The 19,416-nt window shown below is 45.9% G+C and overlaps 1 long non-coding RNA gene across 1 annotated transcript in view; it reads left to right on the plus strand.

Moving 5' to 3' along the window:
- The first annotated feature begins 10,695 nt into the window (after positions 1–10,695).
- The window catches only part of LOC146359813 (uncharacterized), a 65,016-nt gene continuing 56,295 nt past the window's right edge, over positions 10,696–19,416 (plus strand). Inside the window, exon 1 of the long non-coding RNA XR_014786791.1 lies at positions 10,696–10,852. This is a non-coding gene — a long non-coding RNA (uncharacterized LOC146359813). The remainder of the gene's footprint in view (positions 10,853–19,416) is intronic.

The following is a 19,416-nucleotide window of genomic DNA, read 5'->3' on the forward strand; positions in this document are numbered from 1 at the left end:
GTTCAGGGGTGCTCCCTTGACCCTGTCAAGGGTGTGGGCCCTTGACAGGTGCCCAGTGATGCCTACCTTTGGTGCCAGCTCTGAGCTCTGCCCTTCCAACAACTTGCAGCAGCTCCTTGCCTTCCAGCATCTGTCACCTGAGGCAGCTGCTTCTCTCTGCCTAATGGTAGGGCTGGCCCTGCTCCTAGAAGACACTCCACACATTGCCCAGACCACATGCTAAGACGTATGTGAACATTGTGGCTGCTTGATTGAAGAGTGTTCTGATCCCACATACCCAATACCCACAAGGGAGGACAACAAGGCAGATTAATGGCTGCCAAACTGCAGATAGCTCTGAGTGAGCAACTTGCTCCAACAAGGGCTGGAAGTGGGCTGAGGCCTTTTCAACCTCTGTATCCAGTCTATCCCTCCCAAGCTCACAGAATGGAGACCAAATCCCTATTCTGGAGATGGGCACTTCTTCACTCAATGGCCTCCTGCCTGGCACAATCCATACGTTGTTGAGCAGGCATTGAGGTGCAGGAGGCTCTTTAGGGTCAGGGAAATGTGCTTGTGGGGCCTGGGCTCTGGCTCAGTGGGCTCTGGCTCACCATCAGGAGCCTGGTTCAGCTCTTCAATTGGCACATCTCCTCTATGCTTGGGTCTGGGACCATGACAGAAAACTGCCACACCACGGTGGATTTTGGTAGCCTTCATCTGGTGTACATAACATCTGGATTTGCCCTTCACAGGGTTGGCCCCACCATTAGTCAGAGTGAGGCAACTGCCTCAGGTGGCAGTTCCTGGGGGTAGCAGTGGCAGCCCTCCAGCCATTCCTCTCACTTGGAGGACACAGCTGTGTGTGCCATACAGCCTGTCCTGCACCCCTTAAACTAGTCTTCTGCCCTCAGCTGTGGTGGAGGACACTGTCCCATCGCCAGTAAGATTCAATGGCCAGTCTAGACAGCTCCTGTACATGGACCGGAGAGGGATGCATGTGTGGGACTGTCTTGTCCTTTGCCTTTGGCTGCAAAATGTCCTGTTCCAGTGATGCTTACAATAGCGTTTAATTCTCCCCCTTGCAAGCATTTCCCATGACAGGACACTCACAGAAAAGGTATTATGCAAAGGATTCATTTGCTTCCCTCATGATTACATGAATGACGTTCCTGCCGAATCAGAGCTGCCATTCATTCCCAGGCTAGTGGCCAGGGAGCACATCAAGTACTGACATTACTTCGGCTGGCAAGATTGTCAGTGGGCAGAACAAAGGCGGTGTTTTCGGCTGGGCGCTTCCGCAGCCATTTCATCAAAGCAGCCATAAACACTCCTGCTCTTTGTCTCCTCCTGATTGTTTTGAAGCAAAGGGTACACAAGGATGTAACAGATCTGGCTAATCCGAGGAGCAGGTGATCGAGCCTTGTGTAATCACCGTAGCTCCTAAATGAAAATAAGGAGGTGACCTTTGTTCCTGGCTCTGCTGAAGCATGTTTGCTTTCCTGTGGTTTAAGCCCGTTCTGGGCTGGGAGCGTTAGAATTTCAAAGGCAGAAAAGCTGGGCCTTCTAAAGTGTAAATGAGAGGAGCGCCCAGGCTGAGCCCTCCTCTCTTGACGTGGAAACGTTCACACAGTTCCCCCATCTCGTATGCCGCACATATGCTGCCGTGACACTGCAGGGCAGGAATATTCAGGAGGCCCTCGGGGTCTGCCACAGAGAGAAAGAGTGGAGAGCTATTAACATTTTTGTGCAGCTCCTTGGCTGCTGGTGACAAATGCCAGAATCTCTTGCAACTTGCGAATTATGAAAATGAGCTTCCGAAAAGCACGGATATTCCTTGCCAGCCTACACTTACTGTGGGTAAAATTTAATGTTAAAAATCTATTCTGGCATTTTTACCTTTGGAGGCCAGGCTAGTCTTTAGCACGCTGGCACTCTATTTGATTCTGTATTACCCTGGAGAAAGGATCCCTACCCCATGACAGGCACACCTCTCAAGATTTGATTTTAACCCCTTAAATAATGCATTCACATCTATCTCACTTGAGAACTCCTTACATATGCATGCCGAGTGATTTTCAGAGCCTTTTGTTTCAGAGTCTTTGACAGCATTTTTCTTAATATTCGAACCTTTTGGAAATCAGAAAACTTCAGAGCACTTTATGCTTGCCCATTTATTCATATCAGAATCTATTCAATATCAGTTTTGTTTTTTAAAAAGTTTCTAGCCACCATGATAACAGAAAAAAGCTTTAAATCTGATAAATTAAGTGCTAAGATACTGGGAAATCAAGGCAAGTCAAGACAAGTCAGAACTCCACCTGTTGCCCCCCCCCCACACACACACACTTCTCAAGTTTAGCATATCAAGATTTATTTTTCATGGGCTGACACAATCCCACATTTGCAAGTAACTATTTCAGAAGGGCAGTATTGCAGACGGGCAGGCCGCTCCTATAGGTCTGTTGTACTGGTGCCAACAATGCCAGGATTGATGCAAGCCTAGCATAGACCCCCTCCACACAGGCAATGAAGGCACGCAGCAGGGGGTTGCAGGGCCATGTGAGCTAGCCCTGCCCATGCACTGCCTCCATCCTCCCCTGACAAATATCCTATGGGTATTCATGCAAAGGAGTTCTCTGTACATTCAGATGTACACATGGAGAGCTGCTAGATGTGAGGTAGAGCCCTCATTGGAAAGGGCCCCTTTTTGCATGTAGGAGCTCTCCGCACATGCATCTGTAGATGTGGAGACCTCCTTCTCATGAACATCTGACCCTGTTTGGGAAGCTGATGGATGTTCCTCAGGGGAGGAGGGAGGGCCCATGCCATTCTGGCAGTGGGTGTGGCTAGCCCCCATGGCCCTCCCCATGCATTCACTGAACTTGTTGTGTGTTTCCTAATATTACTCACTGATAATGCCCGGGGATGGGGCGAGCGCTCTCATTGGGAGGGCTCAATATGCGACCTCCCCCAACTCAAAATAAAAGGTGGGATACATTTTGTGTTGATCATGCAAGTCTGGATTAAATTTGTCTGAATTCCCTTGATCCTGGCAAGAAATGACAACTCTGAGCATTCACAGAAGGGACATTTCAACTAGGGATGTATGGATTGTGTAACATCTATTCTGTCTGTGTTTTGTGGATTGTCAGGCACGTTTCATTTCATCGTCCGCCCACCACCGGAATTGGATTTTTGTTTCCAAGTTTGCACAAATGTGCAACTGCATGTTTTCATACACACCCCATGCACATTTTCATACTTTAGCCTGTGGGAGGAAATGCACATTTTTGGCTGGGTTGTTTATTTTGCCTACTTTTCTACTACAAAATTTGCGCAAAATTCAGGAAAGTTAGAAAAATAGTCAGCAAGTCCACAGAATCTGCCCAACAGGAGAAAAGCCGGTACACTGCAGAATCCACAGGTCGGATTAATGAAAATCCAAAGTCATTTGGTTCTGTTGCGGATTTCTCTGACATCCCAGTTGAATTTTCAACTTCTGCAGTTGAACAGGCAGGCAGGACAGGATGCTTGTTGACTAATGAGCCAGGCTCCCACCTACTGCCAGGTAACCCCCCCCCACACACACACACTCCTTCACTCCAGTCTGTTTCCCGCCTCCCAGCTGAACAGAGCAGAGCAGAGCAGAGCAGAGCAAAGGAAGCTGCTCCAGCTGGTCTAGGGACTCCAGCTGGTCTTATAGGCCCCTTCCAACCCTACTATTCTATGATTCTATGAACTGTAATGTCTTTTAATTTTTTGCTTTCCTTGAAAAGGCGGCCATTTATGAATCACCAAAAAAGAGGAAATGCATTACCAAAAAAGAGGACAAAAGAGGACACATTTGCATATGCTAATTTATATGTATAAATGAACATTTAGAAATAATTATTATAATTTAAATAGAAATGCAGTACATCTCTCCATACTGTGTCAGACTGTGACCAGGTGACTTGTGCTGGGCAGGTGCTGAGTGTGGATCGGCACCAGTTCTTATGCAGCTTTATCTTTAAACTCAAATTGGACAGGGCAGCCTTCAAATAGATGACAGTCCTCTGAAAAAGAGGACACATGGCCACCCTAGGGAAAGACATGGGAAAGTGAGTGGTGGTAGGCAAAACTATCTGGGTTTTCCAGATGAGCAAGGTGGTGGTGGGCTATCCATAAGAATGCCCCATATTACTTCATCAGCACATGGTGATGGCAGGAACACCAAGATTATGTCATGAATCCACCCATGCTCACACCCTCTCCCATGCACAATGCACAAGAAGAGTGCCACGAAGAACGCACAGGGCCTCTCACAGTACAAAGCTCCATGGCGTAATGGTTAGGACAGTGCCTGCTCACAGAATCCACAGGTGACAGACAGGCTCACCTGGAGAAAGACTTGAGTCCTGCTGTAGGAGTGGTGCTTCTGCACAGACAGTGATCATAATACCACCCACAACAGTCCTGTGTGATGGCAACCACAGTTTGCAGGAGGAAGAAGAACCAGAGGCCACAAGGACAAGGAAGAATTACAACAGCAAAGGGACAGAAGGCAGCATTGCAACCTGACTGGTAGCTTAGCAGGAAGGAGCAATGAAAAAGGAAACAGGAGATTCTGGTTTCACTCCTAAAAGACACTGAAGGGAGCATTACAAGGCAAGTACTTTGGGTAGTTTGCTTGCAATGATGACTTTGCATAAGGGAAAAATGAGAGGCAGTGTGATTAGAATCTGAGCTTCCCAATCCAGGGAGCAACCTCTTAGCCATCCAGCAGCAAGAACAAATGGGGCAGACTCACGATGAGATCTTTGTATGAGACTCCCAGAGTCTTAAACCATGGCATGCCCCCTTTCTTGCCTAAAGCCTATGCATGGGAGCAGCGATATTATCCAATGCTGAAGGGGCCTTATGTGGAGCTGTAGCTCAGTGGGACATCACAGGCTTAGCCTACATGTGGTCCTAAATTTGATCCAGGGCTACAAACACACACAACAAAAGGTTGGAAGGGCCATGCACCCACCTGAGCAATGGTATAGCCAGCCAGAATTCCTGGCATATGGATTTCATAGCAATCCGATCCCACCCAGCAGACATAACTTGAGGATAGGATGTAAAGATTGTATCTCTTGTTAAAAGTCTTTAAACTTTTTGGCATGCAAGGAGTAAAGCTCCTAGGCCATGTTTTTAAAGGAAATGTTAAGCACTTCGCAAGGATCATTTCTCCAAAAGACCCTCCACCAAGCTATCAAAGCTTGGATGCTCCTAGGGATGGGTAAACTCACAATTTCTTGCGCTGCACACCACTTGGCGGATTCCCACCAGCCGCCTGACCCTGCTTGCTGTGCATGGCAATCCCCCAGGCGTTCTGTGGGCACCTGGCAAGTAGCATGCAGGCACCCGTAGAGTGGTGCACGGCCGCCCACTCAGAATAGTGGTGGCTCAACCTTTTTCGTAAATAACCAATTAAATAAATGGCAGCCGTAAAGCAGCCATTTGCACAACATTACAGGCATACATGGTCCATTTACGCCTGTAATATTTCATAAATGGCCCCTTTACAGCTGCCATTTACGTAAATGGTTATTTACAAAAAAGGCCATGCTGCCATTTTTACGCAAAATGGAGGTTCAGTGAGGGAGCAGGTGGCCGGGCACTTGCCTGACTTGGCATGTGCTGAGTCAGGCAAGGGAGGGGATCTATGGACTGAGGTCTGGGGGTGCCGAGACAGCAAGAAATCACCAAGGTTCAAGCCCCAACCAGATGCCTGCACCATCCCTAGATGCTCCACCTTCCAAATGAAACACAATTCCAGAAGAAGGACTATATTAAGGCATGGGGCCATCCTGTTTGTCCAGCCTGAGTTCTGGATCCATCTGGCTAATCTGGGCACAAAGAAATAATATAAGCAGATACAGTAACCGAACAGTCCAGGTAGACTCTTTTGCAATATGTGGGTAAGATTAAATGCCCTTTGATACAGAACTCTTAATAAGGCACATTCACTTTAATATAGAGAAAAAGGAGATGGAAATAAAGAGCCTTCCCTAACCTGGTGCCCTCCAGAACTGTTAGTTTACCATTCTTATCATCCCACAGCCAGCATAGACAATGGTCATGCTGTCTGGGAATGATGGCAGTTGTAGTCCAATGCATCTGGAGGACATAAGAAATTGGAAGATGCAGATTACATAAATGGATTCCTTTCTTGGCTAAATATGGATTATTTAGACTATTTGCTGCTTGGTTAAATACTGATTACCAAGAGAATTACCCACAAACGCTCAGGTTTCCCTCAATCCTTTGTCTCAGCCTATTCAATCAAATCCAAGAGGGCTCCTCCTTCTTCCTTCTTCAAAAAATAGGCACTCTATACAACACATCAAAGTACTGGCCTTTCCCAATGGGTTTACAGTCTAATTTAGATGGCAAAAACTGGGGAAAGAGAATGCCAAAGACAGTCCCAATTGTCTAAAAGTTGCACACACTTAATAGATGAAGGATTCTCCAGCGGCAGAATCCAGGCCAGGAAAAGCCAGTCTCCATAAATGATGAACTGCCCTGTTTTCCTGTCAGGCTCAAGTTTACTAAGCATCATTATGCCTACTTAGGTTGTCATGCCAGTTTCAGCTGGTGACAAATGAAGAAAGAAGGAGAATGAGGAAACCATGTAAAAGTAAAATAAATTTGTTTTGCATTGGGTTTGGCTTCATGCCAGGCCACCTGGGATCATATCTGCAAACTCCAACAAACTCAAAATTTTTGGTTTGTTTTTTAAGTCTCCAAATTATTATTTATTTCTCTTTACTTGGATTCCTGGGCCCCTTCCCTGCAAAAGCCGTCCATGGGCATGAATGAACAGCAGCCCTAAATATTCTCATAGTATATTTGTACTATTCAGGAATTGTAGTATAACACTGAGATCTGACCCCATGTTACTTTCAGCCTCATAAAATGGATTTATGAGATATAAAATGCCAATAACAATTAAGCGCAAATACTAATAAAGAAAATTATTTGTCCCACAATGTAAACACTGTAGCTATCACACATACCAACATACCGTTCTTATTCTTCTGTTGCAATGGGTGAAAAATACCCCCATTGTTCCCATGGGAATAGACTCTGGCCTGAGTAATCATCATTCTTAAACCAAATAGTTCCATATTTTAAAGAGGGTGTAAAGAATGAAAAACAACCATACAGCACAACAAGGAAGAAAGGGAAGTTAAGAAAGTTAGCCTGGGTGGATAGATGATAGACAGACGGAATCACTTCCAAGCTAGCGGCACCTTCGTTCAACGTGTTTGGGCTGGCCTCAAGTGTTACTATGGTCTAGCTTTGGTGAAACAGCTCTCCTCCTGAAAAGTGAACCACAAAGCATTGCAAAACAATCATCTCCTTAGGAGGGTTTTTTTTTTTTAACTCAGTGATTCCAACAATGTGGGTCAGGAAGAGCCACCCCCCTGCCTTGGTTACAGAACCTACGATGTGGGTGGGCTGTCAATATCCAAGCCAAGCTTTTGCTTAGCTGAGCTGTTGCTTTGGCAAATACAAGCTTCGTAGTCTTTGTTGGGATTTGATCTTGTTTTCGGGGGGGGGGGATAATTTGGAAACTTGAAAGAGAAATATGATGATGGCAAAATATCACATATGTAACTCATTCAAACCAGGAGATTCTGAGGAACTCTCCCTGAGGTGTACGGTTCTCGTTGCACATTCACCACACCCCTCTTGGGATACTCCCAAACAGAGAGGTGTGTGAGTATCAACTGTGCTGAACTAGTACATCTGACATATACACAGTGACATACTAAGACTATATGGAAACCCACACGGATTGCTGCTTCTTTGAATAAAGCTGAATAAACTGAATTAACACAAGCAAATAAACACAAGCACATAGCTGAATAAATACAAGCAATAAAGCAAGTGTGGAGCAAAATGGTGGAAGCACCAAGCTCTCTAGGAACTTCCCGTTCCATGTCCTGTTTGCAGTTACCACTGGGGAAATGGTATCTGGAATAACCTTTAAGGGAAGGGCCATGGCTCACTGATAGAACAAGTGCTTTGCCTGAAAAAGGTCCCAGGTTCAATCCCCAGCATGTCTAGGTATGGCTGGGGAAAACCCATGTCTGTAAAACCCAGAGGCACCCTTGGTCTTCTGCTGGCAGCAAGGAATGAGCAATATGTATCAGGATAGTTGGAACGTGTGTGTGTGCGTGCGTGTGTGCGTGTGTGTGTGTGCATGCATTTGTATATAACTGTGTGTATGTGTGTGGGCATGCATATGTCCGTGTGTGTGTGTGGGAAGGTCGGACTCCTGCGTCCAATGAACTATCCTGTGCCCCTCAGACTCTGTCTAGAGGCCATAGGATTGCTCTCCCCATAGGTTTATTATTAATTTAATAATAATAATAATAATAATAATAATAAACATATATCACACTTTTCCACAAAGATGGTTGCCCAGAGCAACCCACAATGCATAAAAATGCACAACAAACATTTCAAATAACAATAGGCTGGATCCAAGATTTGCCTTCTGTGGACAAAAGACCTCCTTCCATCCACGGAAGGCTTTTGATCCAGCAAAGCCTTTCTGCTGGTAGAACGGAGGAGGCAGTGATCTTTGCTGCTTCCCCCTACCCCTGAAAGTTGGGGGACTCTGCAGAACAGATGGAGTAGTAGCACTGGGGGCTGCAGGCGGAGGGAGAATCAGCAAAGATTGCTTCCTCCCTTCCCTCTGTCCAGAGCACCCTGAGCAGAACTTCACTCAGGTAGTGAGCCCTTTGGCAGGAGGAAATGCTGGATCCAGGCCAATATAAACATTTTAATAAACAATAAAGCCAAACACCCTAAACTGTAAAAATGCTATTAAAAACATTTTTTAAGGCCAAGATAGGACAGAAATAAAATCAAGAACTCTAGAAGTCCTGGAAAGATAAAAAGGGTATCACGTGGCGCCAAAAAGATGTCACATGGTGTTCAGCAATCCTCCCTGAGGAGAGAATTCCAAAGCTGTGGAACTACTACTAAAAAGGACCTGCCTCTAGTTAACTCCTATTCCACGTTTGATGAGGTAGGTCTTAATAGATGGGCATGTGGGATTAGGTAGTCCTTAACAATCATTCCCTCTTCCCAAGAGGACCCAGGGAATTGAAGTTGGTGAGGTGTGGAGAAGTCTCTGTTAGGGGATTCTTTGGGGAAAGCCATGCCAGTTAAATTCCTATAAAATATTGCTATATAACAAATGTAAATATGCCCTTTGGTCTTCAGCAGAAGAATCAAGGAAATGGTGGGGTTTAGGTTTTTCTTCATGGACTAAAATCTCGTCACCACAGGAAAATAGTCTGTTTGCATAAATCAGATAGTGCTGGGAGAAAGCATACTGTCACTTTCACCTCTCTAGCTATTAACTGACCTTAACCTCTTCACAGACTAATGTGCATGTTTGTCTTCTCACAGGTATAGTCCTTGCGGCTAATGAAAGAAATTTGGTCACAGTGGAACCACTGGTTATTCTAGAAGTCAGCTCCTTCCCCCACAGCTGATTTGCATATGAAATCCCAGAATGCTGTTTTGGTTCATTGTTCATTCAGGTCTGGTGTCAGACAACAAAGTGAAAGCTTAGATACAATTGTGCTCACAAAGTGCTTTTGACACTGTACCAGAAACTTTTAAATATTTTTTAAGGCAGCATTTGTAATACAAGGCATACATAACTCAGGTGGTATCTGTGTAATGTTCAAGATGCCTTCTTGAGAATGAGGTCAGTCTTTACTCTCCAAATACAGTGGCCAAATGTCCCCACTTCATGATATTACTGTCCAATTTGTCCTGCCATGATCTACAGCATATATTTATTTAAAGACTTTTTATCCCATTCCTCAGCCAAAGAGACTCCCAGAGTCACTTCCATACAATCAATAAAAACAAGATAGTCCCCGCCTGCAGGCCTCCAATCTAAAAAGACGTGACCCAAAACAAAAATGAAAGGAAGAAAGGACGGGGAAGGAAGACAAAAAAAGCAAGTGGCTTTTCAGTGGAGCTGGTGGATGGCCCTGCTGCTTCCCATCTCATCTCGCTCTGCTTCAGCCTGCTGGAATGCTGCTGGTAGTGAGATACGCACCCAATCACTGTGCATGAAAAGCATGTAAGCACACACGACTAAATTGTACAGATCATTTTCCGATGAAAGGAGCCTATAATAAAATATATTTAATTGTTGCTATACTGACTGTCTTGTGATGCTCTAGTCAAAGCGAGAAACCCAGGTCATGTAGAATCAGGACTAGACTGTATTAAGTTGTCTGAGTTTTAGCTAATCCTCTGTTGTCCTGCCGATTGAGATAGGGTGGGTGGCTATGAGAAAGGGCCTTTTTGGTAGTGGCCCCTTGGTTGTAGAATACTCTCCCCAGAGAATTGGGCCTGGTGCCTACTTGAATGTCTTTTCAGCACCTGGCAAAGATTTTTTAAAATTTATTTTCCCAGGCCTTTAAAGCTTTATATTGCGCTGTGGTTTTAGCATGGTGTTTTAGCTCTACGAATTTTTACATTTATTTTTATTTCCTATTGTAGGGTGAGCTGTCTCTTCCTGCCCTTTGTTTCTGATAACCCAAGACACTGGCTAATCACCCAGATCTGTACAGCTTGCCAGGACAAGCCTGATCATACCTGCGCTATTGCTCCATCTTTCCTTCCTGATCACACTGTGTCCTTAGGCTAATTTCCCATTTATGTTTTCCTATAAGAAACAAACCAAGGCTGCTGCTAGGCTGTCTTCAGGTATGGAGGCAGCAAAACCTAGGCCCACTGGATTCTACACTGCACCTCCCAACCAAAGGACCATTGCTACCTGCTACAGATCTCCAGTAACCAAGTAAGCTATAAAGGTCTGCCTGCTATATCATCTAGAATTAAGTTAGAATTATCAAACAAGAATTATCAAACAAGAATTAAGTTAGAAACAACATTTTTCTGTTTATTTCTGTGACAAAAATTTCATTTTCAATTTCATTTCAATATTCCTTTCTTTCTGTATGTTAATAAACTGCCTTATGGTGTAATCTGATGCCTGTTTACTCAGAAGTAAGTCCCACTGTACTCAATGAGGCTTACTCTTGTAAATTTGTGTAAGACTGCAGTCTCAGTGAAGTGAATCTATGTGTTCCGATCTGAGAGGATTTTGTTTAGCTAATCTCACGCCTGTGTCCTTTTATCCAAATTACTGTGAAGGAATATAACACCTGGAGGACTTAGGGGGTATCTACTAGGGCTGTGCACTGTCTTGGTACAAAGCCCGAATAACGAGGTGAAGCAGGCTGATTCAGAGGTGCCTTGTCATGCATGATATGAAGCAGATCAGACCAGCACCGACGTGCCCCGAAGTGAAGCAGCACCTCCATGAAGCACCTTGTCCACCTCATATATTCAGATCTCTTTATTTATGTATTATTTTTTATTTAAAATATTTCTTGGCTGCCTTTTAGGGCAGAAGCCCTTCCAAGGCGGCTTACAAAACTAAAATACAGGAAAACAGTTAAAACATTAAAAGTGATAAAAACATACATCCAGGGCCAGAAAATATTGGAACAAGGATAACTGTTTTGGCATTTGGCCTCCGTACACCACCACATTGATGTTGAAAGGAAACACACCCAGATGGGAGCAAAATCAGGACTTTCAGCTGTAATTCAAGGGGTTTGACAAAAGTGGGGCACTAACCATTCAGGAAGGACAGCCAGTGGCATACTCCCCCCCTCATCGTTGGTGGCTCATAAGTAACGGAACGAATGGCTGACAAGCAGCTGCATGGCCAGGTGTGGCTAGGGATGGGGAAGAATTTCTCCCCGAAACTTCGGGGGGCCGAGTGCCAACGTGTTCGGCCCCCCGAAGTAGTTTCGGGGAGAAATTCTCCGCACCCCCCCGCACCCCGCACCCCCCCGGGACGGGACTTACCTTTCCCGAATGTCCCTCCCGGCAGCGGGTCCTGGCGGCGGTTCGTCAGGTCTTCGACAGGGGCAGAGGCGGCAGCTGCCGCCGCCATTCCAATAAAAGTAAAAAAAACAAAAACGCCCCCGTGATAGGCTACGTGACGATTAACGTAGCCTATCACGGCTAGATTTGCAAAGTCAGCCATGATAGGCTACGTAAATCGTCACGTAGCCTATCACGGGTGACTTTAAAAAAAAAAAGCGTGTACGAATAATGGCGGCCCCCATAGGGAGCCGCCATTCACGTTCCTTATTTGGTCGCTGTAGTCTACGTAAAGATTTACGTAGACTACAGCGACCAAATAAGGAACGCGAATGGCAGCTCCCTATGGGGGCCGCCATTTGTGTACGCATTTTTTTTTTTTTTGAAGTCACCCGTGATAGGCTACGTGACGATTTACGTAACCTATCACGGCTGACTTTGCAGATCTAGCCGTGATAGGCTACGTTAATCGTCACGTAGCCTATCACGGGGGCGTTTTTTTTTTTAACTTTTTATTTCGCGGCCGGGCGAGGCGAGGCGCCTCCTCCCCGGCCTGAATTTCGGCCGGGCGAGGCGGGAAGCCTCCCCCCCCCGGCCTGAACTTCGGGGGGAGCAGCGGAGCACCTCCCCCCCACCGCGAAGCAAGCTGCGAAACCAGGTAAGTGGCTTTTGTGCACTCCTAGGTGTGGCCTGTTTCCTGGGTACTCTATGACCAATCAAGCACATAGATTCATAGATTCATAGAATAGTAGGGTTGGAAGGGGCCTACAAGGCCATCAAGTCCAACCCCCTGCTCAATGCAGGAATCCAAGTCAGAGCATCCCTGACAAATGGCTGTCCAGCCTCGTCTTGAAGGCCTCCAGTGTGGGAGAGCCCACCACCTCCCCAGGTAATTGGTTCCATTGTCGTATTGCTCTGACACTCAGGAAGTTTTTCCTGATGTTCAGCCGGAATCTGGCTTCATGTAACTTGAGCCCATTATTCCGTGTCCTGCACTCTGGGATGATGGAGAAGAGATCCTGGCCTTCTTCTCTGTGACAACCTTTCAAGTACTTGAAGAGTGCTATCATATCTCCCCTCAGTCTTCTCTTCTCAAGGCTAAACATGCTCAGTTCTTTCAGTCTCTCTTCATAGGGTTTTGTTTCCTGTCCCCTGATCATCTTTGTTGCCCTCCTCTTAACCCTCTCCAGTTTTTCTGCATCCTTCTTAAAGTGTGGTGCCCAGAACTGGACACAGTACTCCAGATGAGGCCTAACCAGTGCTGAGTAGAGGGGAACTAGTACTTCCCGGGATTTGGAAGCGATGCTTCTATGAATGCAGCCCAAAAGAGCATTTGCCTTTTTTGCAGCCACATCACATTGTTGGCTCATATTCAGCTTGTGATCGACAACAATTCCAAGATCCTTCTCGCTTGTAGTGTTGTTGAGCCACGTATCCCCCATCTTGTAACTGTGCATTTGGTTTCTTTTTCCTAGGCGCAGAACTTGGCATTTGTCCCTATTAAATGTCATTCTGTTGTTTTCTGCCCAGCGCTCCAGTCTATCCAGATCACTTTGAATTTTGTTTCTGTCTTCCAAAGTATTAGCTATCCCTCCCAATTTTGTGTCATCTGCAAATTTGATCAGCATTCCCTGCACCTCCTCCTCCAAGTCATTCATACAAATGTTGAAGAGCACTGGGCCCAGGACCGAGCCCTGCGGTACCCCACTCGTTACCTCTCCCCAGTTTGAGAAGGTCCCATTTATAAGCACTCTTTGAGTCCGATTCTGTAGCCAACTGTGGATCCACCGGATCGTTGTTTCATCTAGCCCACTTTGAGCTAGTTTGCTCATCAGGATATCATGGGGCACTTTGTCGAAAGCTTTGCTGAAGTCGAGGTATATGATGTCTACAGCATTCCCACGGTCTACAAGGGAGGTTACTTGCTCAAAAAATGAGATCAGATTTGTCTGGCAGGACTTGTTTTTGACAAATCCATGTTGGCTTCAAGTAATCACGGCATTGTTGTCAAGGTGCTTCCAGATGGATTGCTTTATGATCTGCTCCAGAATTTTCCCAGGGATTGATGTCAGACTGACTGGTCTGTAGTTCCCAGGTTCCTCCTTTTTACCCTTTTTGAAGATAGGGACAACGTTAGCCCTCCTCCAGTCATCTGGCACTTCCCCCGTCCTCCTTGATTTCTCAAAGAGAATAGACAGTGGTTCTGGGAGTTCTTCTGCCAGTTCCTTTATGACTCTAGGATGCAGTTCATCTGGCCCTGGAGATTTGAACTCATTCAAAGTAATGAGGTGTTCCTTGACCATATGCCTGTCGATCTCAAGAGGCAATCCTGCCCCTTCAGCCTGTACTTCACCTTTGCCAGGGGGGTCATAGACCCTCTTTTAGGAGAAGACTGAGCCAAAGTAGGAATTGAGCACCTCTGCCTTTTCTTTGTCATCTGTTATCGTTTTGCCATCCTTATTTAATAGCTGAACCACCATTTCTTTCCTCTGCCTTTTACTATGCACGTAGCTGAAGAAAGCCTTTTTGTTGTTTTTAACATCCCTTGCTAACCTCAGCTCATTCTCAGCTTTAGCCTTCCTGATGCCATCCCTGCAATTCTGTGCTATCTGCCTGTACTCTTCCTTTGTTACTTGGCCTTCTTTCCACTTCCTATACGTGTCCTTTTTTGTTTTCAGGTCATCTCTAAGCTTTTTGTGAAGCCACATTGGCTTCTTCTGTTGTCTTCCACCTTTTCTTCTTGTTGGAATTGCTTGTGATTGTGCCTTGAGAATTTCCTTTTTTAAAAGCTCCCACCCATCTTGGACTCCTTTTCTCGCTAGCATCGCTTGCCATGGGACCTTACTGATCATTGTTCTGAGTTTATGAAAATCAGCTTTCCTAAAATCCAGGGTACGCGTTTGACTACACTCGGCTTTTGCTTCCCTTAGAGCCAAGAACTCAAGTACAACATGGTCGCTTTCCCCCAGAGTTCCTGTAACTGCTACTTTACCCACTAAGTCATCTCTGTTGGTTAGGTTCAAGTCAAAGATAGCTGATCCTCTAGTTCCTTCCTCTACTTTCTGTAGGAGGAAGTTATCTGCCACACAAGTCAGGAATTTCCTGGAGGGGCCATGTTTTGCAGAATTTGTCCCCCAACAAATATTGGGGAAATTGAAGTCCCCCATTACTACTACATCATGCTTCCTTAAAACATTGGCTATTTGCTTTTCAAAAGTTTCATCCTTGTCTTCTCCTTGATTGGGTGGCCGGTAGTAGACTCCGACCACCAGGTTCCTTTTACTCTTTGTTCTATTTATTTCAACCCAGATGCTCTCGAAGGGGCTACCAAGCTCCTCCTCCTGTATTTCTGTGCAGAGATATGTATTTTTAACATACAGTGTAACCCCACCTTCCTTTCTGTTCCTCCTGTTCTTTTTGAACAAGTTATATCCTTCAGTTGCTGTATTCCAGTCATGAGAGTCATTCCACCAAGTCTCAGTTACACCTATCAGGTCATAATTTCCCTCTTGTATTAAGAGTTCAAGTTCGTTCTGTTTGTTTCCCATACTCTGGGCATTAGTATATAGACATTGAAGACCATGTGCTTCATAGTCTGGCTTTCTTCCTACATGTGTCTGAAGACTATTATTGGGCGCTATCAGAGCTGTTCTCTCCATTGCAGTGCATGCGCCTATGTCCATTGTTACCCCTAACTTTACATCTCCCTTCCCCGTAGGATTCAGTTTAAAGCCCTCCTGATGAAGTTCTTCATGCTGTGGCCAAACACATTCTTCCCATCCTTTGTGAGGTATAACCCATCCCTAGCCAACAGCCCATCTTCCAGGAAGTATAGCCCGTGGTCCCAGAATCCAAATCTCTCTCGTCGGCACCACCTTCGTAGCCAGTCATTCACCCGGAATATTTTTTGTTCCCTTTCTATCCCTCTTCTAATTACTGGAAGGATGGATGAGAAAACTATCTGGGCCCCAAAGTTCTTGCGTTTCCTTCCCAAAGCTTCAAAGTCTGACGTGATCTCTTCGTAGCTCCGCTTGGCGGTATCATTTGTTCCCACATGGATGAGAAGAAAGGGATACCTGTCAGTGGGCTTTATGAGCGCAGGCAACCTTTCAGTCATGTCTCTAATCTGTCCTCCCGGGAGACAACATACCTGGCGAGTCCATGGGTCTTTGCGACATACTTGGGTCTCGATCCCACGCAGCAAGGAGTCTCCCACTACTACCACTCTTCTCTTCTTCTTCTTGTAGGCCTGGGTTTCATCACCTCTGTTTGACTGACCTTTAGCCTCTTGCTCACTCTCATGCAGATTCCCCTGTGATTCTTCCTCTGCAGGCTGTCCTCCAGTCTCATCCGCAATATAAAATATAATTTTATATTTATATAATATAACATAACATAACATAATTATAATATAATTATATTATAATTATAACATAATATAACATATATATAACATAATATAACGCAATATAACATAAAAGGCCTGGAGGTGTTTCTGAGTGTTACATTTGCATTTGGTAGCTGTTCACTGGAACTCCCAACATGAGGTCCAAAGAGGTGTCCATGTGAGTGAAGGAGGCCATCGTTAGGCTGAGGAAACAACATAAACCCATCAGAGAGATAGCAGAAACATTGGGAGTGGCCAACACAACAGTTTGGAACATCCTGAAAAAGACGGAGTTAACTGGCAAGCTCAGCAACAGCAAAAGTCCTGGAAGACCACGGAAGACAACTAAAGTGGATGACCGCAGAACTCTGCTCATGGTGAAGAGGAACCCATGGTGAAGAGGAACCCTTTCACAACATCCAGCCAGGTCAAGCACGCTCTTGCGGAGGTAGGCATATCCTTGTCAACATCTACAGTCAAGAGACGGCTTTATGAATGTAAATACAGAGGCTTCGCAGCAAGGTGCAAACCACTGGTAACGCTCAAGAACAGAAAGGCCAAATTAGCCTTTGCCAGCAAACACCTAAAAAAGCCTGCCCAGTTCTGGACTAAGATTCTTTGGATTGATGAAACCAAGATTAACTCGTACCAGAATGATGGGAAAAGTATGGAGAAGGAAAGGAACAGCTCACGATCCAAAGCAGACAACATCATCTGTCAAAGATGGTGGAGGCAGTGTTATGGCATGGGCATTTATGGCTGCCAATGGAAACGGGTCACTGGTGTTTATTGATGACCTGACTGCTGATAAAAGCAGCAGGATGAATTCTGAAGTGTATAGGGCTATACTTTCTGCTCAGATTCAGCCGAATGCTGCCAAACTGATAGGACGCCGCTTCATATTGCAGATGGATAATGACCCAAAACATACAGCAAAAGCTACCCAAGAGTTTCTCAAGGCAAAGAAGTGGGATGTTCTTCAATGGCCAAGTCAGTCACCTGATCTCAACCCAATAGAGCATGCTTTTCACTTACTGAAGACAAGACTGAAGGCAGAAAGACCCACAAACAAGTGGCAGCTGAAGGCAGCTGCAGTAAAGGCCTGGCAAAACATCTTGAGGGAGGAAACTCAGCATTTGGTCATGTCCATGGGTTCCAGACTTCAGGCAGTCATTGACTGCAAAGGATTTTCATCCAGGTATTAAAGGCGATCCTTAAGTTTGAAATGATGTTGGTTTGTTCCATTACTTAGGAGCCACCAACGATGGGTGTGTGTGTATGCCACTGGCTGTCCTTCCTGAATGGTTAGTGGCCCACTTTTGTCAAACCCCTTGAATTACAGCTGAAAGTCCTGACTTCGCCCCCATCTGGGTGTGTTTCCTTTCAACTTCAATGTGGTGGTGTATGGAGGCCAACTGCCAAAACAGTTATCCTTGTTCCAATATTTCTGGCCCTGACTGTAAAAAACAATAAAAGCAACAATAAAAGCCGACAATAAAACCAGCAACAATGCTAACAGTAACAGCAAAAATAGCAGTCATATCAAGAGAAGGCTGAGGTAAAATAATATGTTTTCAAGGCCTTCTTAAAAGTCTGCAATGATGGAGCATGGCGGATCTCCAATGTTCCAAAGGTGTGGGGCCACTGTAGAGAAGGCCCTCTCACATATGATCACTCACCTGACTGTTCTCATGGGTGGGCAAATGAGAAGGGCCTCTCTTTCTGATCTTAAAGTGCGGGTAGACTGATATGGGTGAAGACAATTCTTCTTATGCCTTCTGAGCAGCCTAGACATGCTGTCTCCAAAATGTATCAACTTCTGAAAGATCACATGGAGGGGCAGGAGAAAGAAGAGGGAGGCGGAAGGTGAGAGGACCAGGAGGTGCCAACTGTATCAATTTGAGAGAGATCCAGCCATGGGGGGGGGGAAGGGAAGGGGAGAGGAGAGGAGAGGAGAGGAGAGGGAGGAGGGAGTGAGCTTTGCTGTGAGTCAGCCTCTGTTTGCTCATTGTGAGAGAGGTGGTGTTACTGGAGAGGAGAGGTCTGTCTGAACATTATTTGGCTAGAGCAGTGGTCTCCAAAGTGGGGTGCATGCACCTCAGGGAGGTGCAAGTCGATCCATTAGCGTACACAAGCTGCCTGATAATTGAGTAGCCTCCCACTGTCCTGCCAAGCTGCCATTGAATGCAATGATGGTGGCAGCGGCAGCAGGATGGGAGCTCAGAGGGAAGCTCCACTACATTTCTCTCTCCGCTCCAGTCCTAGCCACTGGGAGCAACTGCCCCAGTCTCTGCCTGGCATAGCAGAGGAAGCCTTAACACTTCCCACTCTCCTTTGGCAGAATGAAGCCGAGAAGAAAGCGCGTGCTATGGAGACTGGGTAAAATGAGGATCCATAAAATCAAAGAGGGATCCTCATGGTTTCATATGATTTTTAAAGGGGAGACCCACAGAACCACCATCCAATCGCAGAGCACATCTGCCTCCGTGGACTAACCCAGAAAAATCATAGATCCACCACTTGTGGCCTCAGCCAAGGTGCAAAAACATGGATCCTTGGCAGGGATCCTCTTGACTTTATATGATTTTTGCAGAGCAAATCCCCCAAACCACCATCGAATCACAGAGCACATCTGTTTCTGTGGACTGAACCAGAAAAATCATGAACCTGCCACTCATGGGCACAGCCACAGCATAAAAACAGGGGGAAATGGCTCCCCCCATTCCCTGGAACAAGACGGCTGCTGGCGCGCATCCAGAGGGCCTAGGAGTTGGCGGTGGCAGCAACAGTAGCCCACCTTCAATGGCAGGAGACGGCCTTAAACTGGGCGCCCTCCATTCCTTTCAAGGGAGAGAGCGCAGTTGGAGGGGGACTCCTGCCTCTGCCGCCTGACTGAGCCTTCATATGACTGATGGCCCCACGATCCCTAATCACACAGAGAAGGGCTGGGGACCGAGGCAAGCACTGTCTGCTAATATTGCCTACTTGGAAGTAACTCATCCTCTGTTGCAGTTCACTGAGAGTGAGGGGGGGGAAGCAAATCCCCATTCATTTGCTGCCCCTCACCTACTCATGAGTCT

This window comes from Heloderma suspectum, chromosome 1 (assembly GCF_057233095.1).
Source record: "Heloderma suspectum isolate Gila_16-S chromosome 1, 16-S_ref, whole genome shotgun sequence".
NCBI lineage: Eukaryota > Metazoa > Chordata > Lepidosauria > Squamata > Helodermatidae > Heloderma > Heloderma suspectum.